The 12,106-nt window shown below is 35.0% G+C and overlaps 1 protein-coding gene across 3 annotated transcripts in view; it reads left to right on the top strand.

The window, feature by feature from the left end:
* The window catches only part of ASCC3 (activating signal cointegrator 1 complex subunit 3), a 268,461-nt gene that overhangs the window by 89,070 nt on the left and 167,285 nt on the right, over window positions 1-12,106 (top strand). The window lies entirely within an intron of this gene.

The raw sequence follows: 12,106 nt of genomic DNA, 5'->3' as shown, positions 1-12,106 counted from the left end.
GCATATCTTCTCTCTTAGAAGATTTTCTTATTACTTTTAACAGAAATCTATTCCCAATATAAATCTTACCCAAATTTTATTACTACTTTCCTTATCTGAATGTCTTTCTTCCCCAGCCACTGCTGTTTGCTTTTTGAAGACTCTTGCAGTTGTAGTTATCTCTGTTCAGCCACGTTTATTTAGCCTAAGCATCAATTCATTTAAACTTTTCATAAAGGTCATGCTTCATTTATGTTTAGTCATTCTCATTTTTCATTTCTGGACTCTCAGTTGGTTTGCACTTCTTGAATTAAGTTGCCCAAAGCCTAATGTATTGCCCCAAGGTCATACTGCTGCTGAGCAGAGTGGAAAGTTTATTTAGCATGTCCAAGTAACAGCATTTCTGCTCCAAGGCTTCATTTTTTGCAACAGTGGAGTATTTTTGGTTCATATGCTGATTGATCTGTTCTTTCTTTTTTCCCTAACCACAGTCTTGCCAGTTGTTTTACATCTTGTATTTGTTGCAATAATTATTCCTAAGGGTCAGATTAGTCTATTTTGGCTTTAGCCATATAAGAGTTAGGTAACTAGCTTAGACGGGTTGCAGACTTGTAGGGAGAAGACCACAGAGAAAAGACTTCTAAGGCTGATTTGTATTAAAATGGATGATATGAACCAGCTAGAAGGAAGCCAGACAACTAGTTTAGAACTTCTGAATCAGCAGGTAAGAGAGGCAAGATGGATCTCAGCCTTGGTGTAAAATATTGAAATTGCATTACTGATTTCATCCATTAATGCATCTGTTCCTTATTAAGGCATTTTTAATTTCTTAATCCATACTCCAATGCATTTACAGCTGCATGTAGCATAATAGCAGTTGAAAGTGTAATGAGCATAGTTTTTAAGTCTCTCATTAGGATCACTTAAGAAAATATGCAGTAGTATTGGGGTAGATAGACTCCTGTGGAACTCCATTTGGTTTGATCCTTTCATTACAACAGTGAACTGTTGGCATATCCTCTGGGTGCTTAAAGGATCCTGCTTAAATCCAAAGGATGTGGTTAATATAGCTGAAGAATATAAATCTGACAATCATACCATAGGTCAGTTGCAGTCACCTTCAAACTGGTTGTCATTAATATTAACATATATAATTTTCTCTGAAGTGTACGTAATTTTCTTTGGAATGTAGACTTGAAAGCAAATTTCATGAAATCACATCTGCATTGAGGAAAATGCTGTTTGGATTGTCATTTTGTGAACAGGTGTCACAAAGTTGTCTTTTAATATGATAATTTGTTTAACATCAGCATCTTAGCCAAACCAAGAAACCTTTCTTCCTCTTATAATTTGCCGCTGAGTTAGTGATTTGCATTGATCCTAAAAAAAAAACAACTGTTGAGATGAAAAAAACCCCATGACTTGCTGCTTCTTACATACAAATCTGTCAAAGAAAATAAAATTGTTCAATAAAGGTGTGTTAAAGGATATTGGGAGCAAAATGTCACTGCTACAATCTGATATTCTTTCACATAATATTGGCTTAATTCGCATCTTGGGGGGTGATGCTTTACAGGAGCACAACAGAGGAGAGGAAGAATTGACAAGAGCAACTGCTTATTGAAGAGCAGTTCTTCACTTTTAGAGAAAAAGTCATCTCTGTGTTCCAGAGAATAGGTATTTGATGAGTGTTGTGAGTTTTTTTATCAAGTACGAAGAAAAGGAACATGGACTTTCTCTCCCTCACTCTGGCTTGCTTTAAAATTAAAGAAAATAAATAAATAAAAGGCTATAATTATGCCAACACAACTTATTCTGAACTTTTAATATTTACAGTTTATGAGAAATGCAGAACCATTGTGATAAGCCTTAAAAAGTCTGCCAGTGCTAATACATTGGAAGAACTGGTAGCTGAGGTAGTCTTTTATCTTTGTCTCCTGAAGCTGTGCAGCCCTAAAGTTTTCCTGTAGAACAGCAGAGGAATGACTTTGAAACCCTTTTCCTTGTGGCTTTGGGAGAAAAAAGAAAAGAATGAAAAAGAACCAAACCAAAGCAAAAAACAACCAAGCAAACAAAAAAACCAGCGACCAAGCAACAATATACTGTGTTTCTTGGAAATGTCTAAAAAATGTTCTCATACTTAGTTTTGCCTTATAAATTCTTATCTGGTAAACAAGCTATCAACTTTAGCCCAGATATTGCTATAATGATGTTTAAAAACGTATACAAATACATACTCATGTTTTGTTGTTATTCAGAGGTATCTCTGTTTTATATGAAAAGAGGGCTGGGAGAGAAGAAAATGCAAAATAACACTGAGAAGACTTGAAAACATGCAGGCTGGATGCAGTGTCCCAAGAGACAGATACTTGCTGAAAGTTGTCAGATCTGATTAAGGGAGCTGTTGGCATCAATCAGACCTGACAGTAGTATATCAGAGGTTAGTAGAACTATAATTAGTGAACTGATTAACAGCAAAGAGGAAGAGGGTAATGTTTTGGATCAAACTCCCTTAAAACATTTTGATCATTATTTAAACTTGAAGCCCGAGTGGCTAATTATATCTTCTACAATATAAGAGCTAAATTTCACAAAGCGTGCAAGCTGTTCTTCCTCATTGTGGTTTTTAAAATAAGGTTTGTACTGACTACACAGACTGTTTTTCCTAGAAAAAAAATAAATACAGAGAGCAGGTGTTCTTACCACATTGCTCCTCAGTACAACTATTGTGATCCTAATGTATACTGTTTTCCACAGTTTCTCCTTAGATTAATGTATCTGCTCCACATGTAAAACTTTTTATTTTTTTTCAGTGAGAATATAAAAAACAGCAGTGCTTTCACAGCGGCAACAAAAAGGAGCTTTCTGTCCAATTCATCAGCCTGACTGGTTGTACTGGGTGTCATTCCCATTTTGCCTTTGTCAGAGTCTGTTCTACTGATGTTTAGAAGTAGTGTTGGAACTCACAAATGAATTTTGTAATTCCTGGAACAGCCAGGACTCTGCTGAAAGCATACAATTTTAAATCTTAAGCTGTGAGCTTAAATTTGTTAATCGTAACTGTGATACTGAGTGTACAATAAATAAAACAATATTGAAAAAAATCAGTTCAACAGTATGTGTCACATGTGTTACAAGTGTCTCACTGTGCATAGGTGGTGTGCTGAGACATTGTGAATTGGTTGCTTTTCATTAGGTGAGTTAGGTGGGTTCTGTAAAAGAACTAAAGAACTAAACTATCATGCATTCCTAGGATTAAGTTACAAAATAAAACATGCTGAACAAAGTTAGGCTTCTTCAGTAAAGAATTCATTTGCCATTTTAATGAGTTCTGGGTGGCAGCAGTTACAGTTTTTGTTGTTCTCTTATTGATTGCTAGACCTATTGTTGATTGATTATTGGTGTTAGCTCTGGCAACTTACTAACTGATGCTAATATGCATCAGTATAAAGCACCTCTGTAAGTCTTTCTAACATGGAAAGCTCAATCTTTCATGCATATACTTTTGTAAGAATAGTCTTATTATTGAATGTATCTAAGATGCTTTTATATATATGTATGTGATCCTGTATTGCTCTTACTTTAGACCACAAATACATGTTAAGATTGGATATAACATCATCTATTCACCCAAATAGGCATACTGCTCATCTGCATATACTTTGTATTGTAAGGTGTCGCTTTCACTGGAGACATAATTCTGTTTTGACTGTGTAAAACACAGCATCAGATGGTTGCCTCTGATTTATGAAAACAAAAATATTTGTATTAATTTTTTATTACTTCCTGTCTTCCTACCTCAAATTCTTGTTTTGAATTGCTGCCTTCTGCTTTACTTTGTGTATGTTTATTCCATTCGCTGCCTGAGCTCTAGTTCACATGAGGTTTTGTGAAATGCTTACACAACTCATACAGAGTAAGAGTGCAATAAAAAGAGGAATAAAAGCAGCATTATGAAAGGGACTTGCAGGCTGCTGCTCTTGTGACATGTTTTGATGAACTTTCACTTCAGGGAGTGCCGAAGTGGTGAAGTGTCCCTCATGTGGTGTGATATCAGGTATCTAATATTAAAGGTTGTGAGAAGCTCCAAAGACTCATGATTAGAAGAGAAATGTTTCCAAACTGTATAAAACCCCCCAGCATAGCAGCTTTCCCTATACAACTGCAGGGTATGCTGCATTCCAGTGAGAGGCTGTTCTGAGTGGATGTGTGTAATTGAGTGCAGGTTTCTGTCTCAATTTCTGCACAAGTAAAGCTCTTGCAGTGAATTTGCTGCCAGAAGAAAGCATCAAGATAAATAGAGCATGAGCAGAGTAAACTGTGTAAGCCTTTGCCAAAAAGCTGTCAGAAGATGAGGAGTGCTGGCTGTGACTGAGCAATGCTTCCTCTAGAATCAGGCACGTATTCTTAAATCATAGAATCATAGAATAGTTAGGGTTGGAAAGGACCTTAAGGTCATCAAGTTCCAACCCCCCTGCCATGGGCAGGGACACCTCACTCTAAACCATATCACCCAAAATGCTGCTTTCAAGTGTGGTAAGAGGAAACAATAAATGTGTGTAAAGGAGTGGGAGAAGAAGAGAGAAGACCAGTGGCAGGTTAAAAACAATAAAGAAGAGGAATAAAGAAGAACCTAAATCTACATAAGTATATATTTGAGAGATTGTCTTTGAATATTGACAAGAAAGCAGTAGTGGCTAGAACAGGTTTCTTTATTGCTGTCCCTCCATCGTGAATCTCTATGATGGAGACAAATTTGCTACCGGCACTAATAGAAATGCTGGTTCCATGCTTTCCAAAGCTTTTAGATATTTACAGCTTATATTTTGTACATAAATTATGTTTTTTTCTTTAATTGTATATACAATGGCAGAGGCCTTAAAATTGTTTCTTCTACAACATCATCGAGGCACTGTAGAAAATACTACTTTTTGTCAGTTTAATGAATTCCTATATTTGGATTGATGCTTTATTTCATCACATTTAATTTCAGTAAAATAATTGATCTGCAATTGATTAAATAGTTTCTAGTCATATCTAATCATTGGTTTATGTTGTTAAAAGGCAAATTTCTGAAATATCTAACATCCATTTTCCAATGGAGAATATATATCCAGTTATTTCCAAGCCAGTTAAGTGTCTTTACCTCTACTTAGTTTTTGCTGTGGTATCTTCAATGAGACTTTTTTTATGCTAACAACAAAATGAGTAACTCCAGCATCACTGGTCATTGCACAGGAGGAGCACTGAAGGTAGCCTTTAGAGGGCAGATGCTCACATAACCACAGGCATCACCTGGTTTTTATAATAAGTTTTAGTTTTCTTTTTTGTTTCCTAAGGCTACTGAAATATTAAGAGGATTCCTTACTAGAAGGTGAGAAAGGTACAAAGAAATGTTAATGTAAAATGGAAAAGGTACAGCTGTTAAGAGAGTAAAGTAAATAGAAGAATGAAGTTACAGTGGAAATGTGTATTGTTGATTTAATCAGTGCTTTGAGAAACAATATTGTGAATTCCACAGAGAAAGATAACATAAATGGAGTATTTGCTGTTTATTTAGCAGCTATTCTAATGATTTCAAAGCAAAGAGGAAGTACTACCTTCATATAGGTATGTTAAATACAAAAATATTTCAGTTGTGCTGGAGGGGTGTGATGACACATGGCCATGAAATGTTTGTGAATCTTGATCCATCTTTGGGACGATAATTTAATTTTGGAAACTTCCCATAACAAACAAGTTTTATTATTGCAATCATTCATGCAGAGGCCTCTGGATTTGTTTATTATAACCTTGAGCTTATTCTACAACTTCTTTGTAGAAAGAATGATAGATATTAATGCCCGTGTATGCAGTAATACAAATTCAGACTTACAGACCAAATGTTTGAAAGTATGTGTGTGTACCATTGTATGTATTTTCATAATTCTGATACAGTGAAGTCATATATAATGATGTCCTCTGTTAAAGGAAGATGTTGAAACTACATATTAGTTTGTGCTACTAGTGCTCTGCTTACAGTATGGCAGTGTGCAGGTTTATCCTGGAATAATGCTGTTACTCAAAATATCAACACTATCCAGTCTAAGTACGAGGCATTTTTCTACCTTTTATTTTCTAGAAAGCTATGTAACCACATATTAAAATACTATGTTATCATGCACAGGGCAAGGGAGTAAATAAATGATAAAGAATATTAATGTAATGCTTTATTAGAAAGGACATGAATACTGCATTTATTAGTGCAGTGCTAAGAACATGTGTGTTAAAGTTCTTATAGCCCTACAGGATGATGATATTTTTGAATCTATGGTGAGACATAGGTATGTTGTAGTAGAAAACTTTTGTCTATCATAGCAAAGTACTTACCTGCTCCTTTCTAGGTGAGAACAATTTGTTGCTGTGAGTGGTTCTTTTAAGTAATGGTCGTGTCTAAATGTTAAAATTGACCACTGTTGATAGGTGTTATTCCTGATGACAGGTATTAGCTGCTTCTCTGAAAAAATCCCCCAAAAGAGGTTTTCCCCAACATTTATGAAAGTTGCACACCAGCTTGCCATTGCTAACAGTTCTTGGCATAGCGTTTGAATGAGCCTACTAATAAGACAAAAAACAATCAAACCTTTCAGGTTATTATGATTCTTGGAAATACTGTACATGCAGAACTACTGCTCATCATTTGTGAACACAGCAGGAAAATTAAAACACAGAAGTGAATGCCAAGCTGAAGAAAAGTGAAACATTTGGGAGGAGGAGCCACTGCTGTATTTGTGCGGTTGTGAGAGATTTCCACAAAAGATTTGGTTTGTGCATCCTTTATTTTCGTCCTTCAGACTTTTCTGTTTTGCCATCTTTTTTATCTTTCTATTCAGAGCTTTTAATTAATCAGTTCAGTTTAGGTTAGTCCTCTGTGATTGTTTTACTAGCAAAGTCTAGTGCCTATAAGATTGGCAATTCTTTATTTGGACTTAATATCTAATGGTTATACCATTTTTGTAGTTCCACAAAAGCCTTTACTCATACTCACTTTGTAAAAATTATTTTATCGAACAGCTCACTGCCAGCAAGACCTGTTTTCTGAGTGGCACCAATTACAGCAGACTAGTTTTCAATCTTCTGTTTCTGCTGTTTGTTGGGAATGTTTCCTTTTTATTCTCAGGAATGTCCATGAAATCTCTGCTATAAGAAATATAACAAAGTCTTTCCATTGTAATTTTCTCAGCAATTCATTAAAAAAGCTCTATATTTAAATAATAGTCAAATTCTGTTTATTATATTCATTAGGAATAAAAACTTTAAAAAATCTGTTTGAAGATAAATTGCCAAAAGTGTGTTTGGCTTGTAGAGTGTTTGCTGTCACAATATACAAACTTATATAAACCCATTGTTAGTCACAAAATTAAGGTTGTTATGAGGTCTGATAAAGCAAAAACCTGAAATGAGAACATGTTTAAAATTTGCCATGCATGCCTACTTCACTAATGATGCCTTACCTTCCAGAAGGGTTTGAACAGATGTGAGGTAGACTGTTTTGAGAATCCTCTTTTAATGTAGCAGGGCAGGGAGAGTTTAATTTACTAACCTGATGATTCACAACCAGCTGTTCTCCCTCTTCTTTGTAATCATAATGGTATGTTGTCTAAACCAAAAATGAGACACCAGTCCTTTTCTCCTGTCATCCCAGTTGATGTTTAACTTGAAATCCAGGTAAACCAGTTCTTTATACACTTTGTTTTGACAATACCTGCCACACAGAATGATACAGGTCTTTTCTAATTGTTTGCTGGAAATCATAGTAATTAGGAGGTTATCTGTGGGTTTTTTTCCTGATTTTTGATTTATTGTTGTATGTATGAAAGGGACAAAAGGTCAGCTAAGTGACTTGCAGGCTAAAGTGGGTAAAGAGAGGAAAAGTGTTCTTAAAAATGGTCTTGAAGAACTTTGGTGAATTGTATAAGATGGGACGTTATAAATAAATATTTTATGTAGTTTGGTCTAAAATATTTTCGTATGTGGACATACCTGTGGAAGTGGGAATTCAAGAGGATAATCATAGCTTTACTAGCATCAGAGTGTTTACAAAAATTGTTCAAGCAGAAAATAGTTACTAGTCACGTGCAAATGTGTTTCAGAGAACTTAAAGCAGCAAAAAAACCTCAAAGGATTGCAAGTGAACTATTGAAAAGGTGAACATGCAGGTTGTGCCAACTGCTAGAAATTAATGTTGGACTCTAAGAAATTAATGGAAGATTATTTGATTTCAGCGAGACCCTAAGCCTTTTCAGGCTAAGAAGAAAAACCTAAATCCAACAAGTAGCCCTAGCATTTTATGATTATATGATTTTTTTAACTATGGTGAAAACGTATCTGCCTCATATAATGAAGTCTGGCTTCTAAGAGTACTAAAGAAAAACTGACAAAAATAGTTAGAAAATTATGCAATTATAGAAAAATGCATTTTCACAGTCATTGAAAATTTTGTCAGTTGGCATGGAAATTATAAGCTAGTGTCATCCCTGTTAACTCCATTTTTCAAAGTCACTTTTTTGTTTGAGTTCTTACCGAAACATTATGCAAAGTAATGTTGGGATAGGTTAAATAACTCCAAAAGTAAATTAACTAATTTAGGCTTGAAAGTTTTTTTGTTTTGTTTATTTTATAAACTGTTAACTTTTTTGATATAAAAATGAAATTGAACAGCAGTGCTCACCTAAGACTTTGTGATAAGGCCATGTTTTTCCTAGTAGAAGAAGTCGTTGTGGAATAGTTAATAATGATAATCCAAAAAGCATTGGAAAATGAGAATTGTATGTGAGGAGAGAAATATAAGTTGACAGCAGAAATATTGACAGTTAACCCATTTCTATTCAGCCATACCCTAATACAAAAACCAGATTGAAATGTTGTGCATGAGTTGCAGTTCATTAAGCAAATGTGACACTTTATTTTCTAGCTGTTTCAATACTGAAAGAGGTGAAGTGGTGAAATAGCAATATAAATGAACATGCTTCTCAGTGTGCTGATAAGTCAAAGTAAAAAGAAAATATTAAAAAGATGTTTCAAGGCTTGGTTACTGTGTCCTTCCTTGCCCCAAAACAGAAAGCAGAATCCTTTTGCTGAATCCAACTTTTGAGTTTATAACTTTGTGGATAAAATACATTGTTTCTGAAAATTAATTATAAAAAGAAAAGCCACTACTGCATTTAAAACTAATTATGATATGGATCATAGTGCTGCTTTGTTTATTATTTTAATTGAAACAATAATCTTTGTTAACATTTGCTGATTATCAACATTTTCTTTTAGCTATTTTTAATTAGCACATTACGTACTTGAATTCAATTTATAGTTTTAGACTACAGAGATGATATGGAGGTTTTTTTGAAGGAGTTTTTTCCAACTGTAATATTTATCTGCAAAATAAATATAAGAACCAATCATATTTTCTGGCCAGCTATTCTCTGGAGATTCCTGGTCTTACTAAATAAGACAGTATGTCAAATACAGCTTTTAATTCAGGTCATTACTTTGAGTTTTAAGATAGGATCAAAGTAAAAGACCATTATAATGAATATTTAGTCATCACTTAGAAACAGAAAAATTAACGATACCAATTTAAATATATATCCTGATAACATGACTGACATAAAAAAAACCTTTGAGCTGCACATTACCAATTTAGATTTAGCAAATTAGCTAAGTAGCTTGCATTTGTAGTATTTCACACCTTAAAGTCTTAATATGCATTGCTAAATATATTTCCTCACTGTTTGCTAATTAATGTTCTGTGGAAGTACAGCTGCTAATTTTTTGTGGTTGACATGGCTCATTTTAAAGTGATAACAGTTGCATCTGTAGTAGTGTTAATAAATTATGGTCATACATTTTTACACCTACTATTTTCTACAAGCATTTGAAAAATCTGTATTTGCTAACAAAATGTACCCAGTAATATTTTAGCAAAACATAGAAGCACTCCTCACACCCCACTATTCTCCCAGTGATATTAGTGACTTAGTGAGTCATATGTTAAGTTTTAAATATTGCAGGACTGTCTGTAATATCACAAAGTCTTTTCAGGAGTAATTCTTAGTAATTAGTAAAGACTGATATATTCTGATGGTAAAATAATTGGACTGGAACAATATTGTGAGGCAGTGCAGGGAAAAATATTTCTCTGAGGAGAATAATTATCAGGATATATCTTGTAGAGATCAAGTGAAGAAGAAAGTGTTCGTAAGGGCATGTGTTTTGTAAGATACACTTTTTTCTAATATTCAGAAAGAAACGCAGGAGAATGTATGCAATCCAGGAGGTTCCTGGAGTGCATTGATGAGAACTTCCTCCTCCAGGTTATAGAGGAGCCAGTGAGGAGGGGGCTTCTTGGGGAAGTGAAGATCAAAAGCAGGCTTGACTGCAGTGGCCGTCAGATGGTGGAGTTAGGGATCTGGAGGAGAAGGAACAGCACACTCACAATCCTGTACTTCAGGAGAGCAGACTTTGGCTTCCCCAGAGATCTGCTTAGAAGAGTCCCATGGGATAAGACTGGTGGGAAGAGAGAGGAAGACAGAGCCAGGCTTTTTTCCGTGATGCCTGGTGACAGACCAGAGGCAAATGGGCACAAACTGAAACGCAGCAGCTTGTGTCTGAACATCAAGAAACACTTTGAGGATTCTATGATTCTATGACTGAGCACTGGCACAGGTTGCCCCGTGGGGTTGTGGAGTCTTCAGTGTTGGAGATACCCAAAAGCTGTTTCAGTATGTTCCTAGGCAACTAGCTTTTAGCTAGCTCCACTTGAACCAGAGAGCTGGGCAAGATAACCTCCAGATGTTGCTTCCAACCTCAACCATTCTTTGATTCTGTAGCTGTGAAGTCTGTCAAGCTGGGTTTCAAAAATGTTGAGACAGCAAAGCAATTTCTTTCTAAAAGCTGTTAATATGCTGGTGGTATTTAAGGTAATCTAATCTTCTGAATGGGAAGAAATGCTCTTGCTGAAATTTGGACAAGCAATTTTCATAAAGGTTTTGTAAGTCTGTGCTAGTTCTCTGTGTCTGCTTTTCTTAGCCAGGGCCTTGAAACATTATTCATAATTACCCAGTGTTTTTACACCTTCCTTTGCATAATTTCTTTGCTAAGAAACTGATTTTGGTGCTACATTAATATGTGCTGTTTATATACCTCACAGCATCACATTTGAAAGCCACCTAACCTGTCTTGATGTTTCAGGTTTTTAGTCAGTCTGGGATTTAGTGCAGCGGTGTTAATTTTTCTTATTTGTACATTGTGTTCTTACAGACAGCATTTTGTTTGAGAAGAAAATGTCATGAATCTCATATTCTCTTGGGTTTACATTATCTGGTTGAATTTGAGATTGGATGCTGATAGGGTCTGATAAACTTTTAATTTATATAATTTTTTAATAATCTACCATGGCTGCTTAGAATACAGCAAATGCTGTCTAGATGAAAACAATGGGGTGTGTGTAAGCTTTTATAGGGACTTAACTAGTATATTTGCTATAGGAGCATTATCATCTCTAAGATTGAACTGGCTGTCATCTTAGTAGTGTCATATTTCTGAATGTGTAAATTTAAGAGGAACCTTTATTTTAACAGTTCTAATTTCTTTTTTTGTGCAATAAGTGAGGTTGTAAGGTAAGCTTTGTGCCTGTCCCAGGAATCTCTAGCTCTGATGGATAGTGTTTCATTATATTTGTAATGAATAGGCAATAAATAATTGCCCTTAAATCATAGTCATAACGTGCAGGCAAGTTACTGCTGAATTTATTACTGAATGGGTGATATTTATTTCTAGGGGCATTTTATACTTAGCAGTTAGCACCTAAATAGGAAATTATTTTGTTGAATAGTCCATGAGAAATCTGCATTTTTATTTCTATTTAAAACAGCTACTGAGAATTTTTTTGAGCGAGGAATGAGATCCTTTCTTTGAGTTACCACTTTGATTTTGAATTTTAAAAAGCTGCTTTCTCAAATTGTTGTGTTAAGGTCAAATGAAGTATGCTGAGTATGTTGTCAGTGTGGGGAATGGAGGGTACTACAATTCTGTGGCAACTGTAAATTGAATGTACCTCAGTTTTATCTCTTTGATAGTCTGTTACTTA

This window comes from Neopsephotus bourkii, unplaced genomic scaffold (assembly GCF_033783945.1).
Source record: "Neopsephotus bourkii isolate Nb327-2 ecotype Australia unplaced genomic scaffold, CSIRO-AGI_Nbou_v1 NB_1511, whole genome shotgun sequence".
NCBI classification, from domain to species: domain Eukaryota; kingdom Metazoa; phylum Chordata; class Aves; order Psittaciformes; family Psittacidae; genus Neopsephotus; species Neopsephotus bourkii.
Note: the sequence above shows the minus strand (reverse complement) of the source record. Positions and strands in the feature narration are given on the sequence as shown.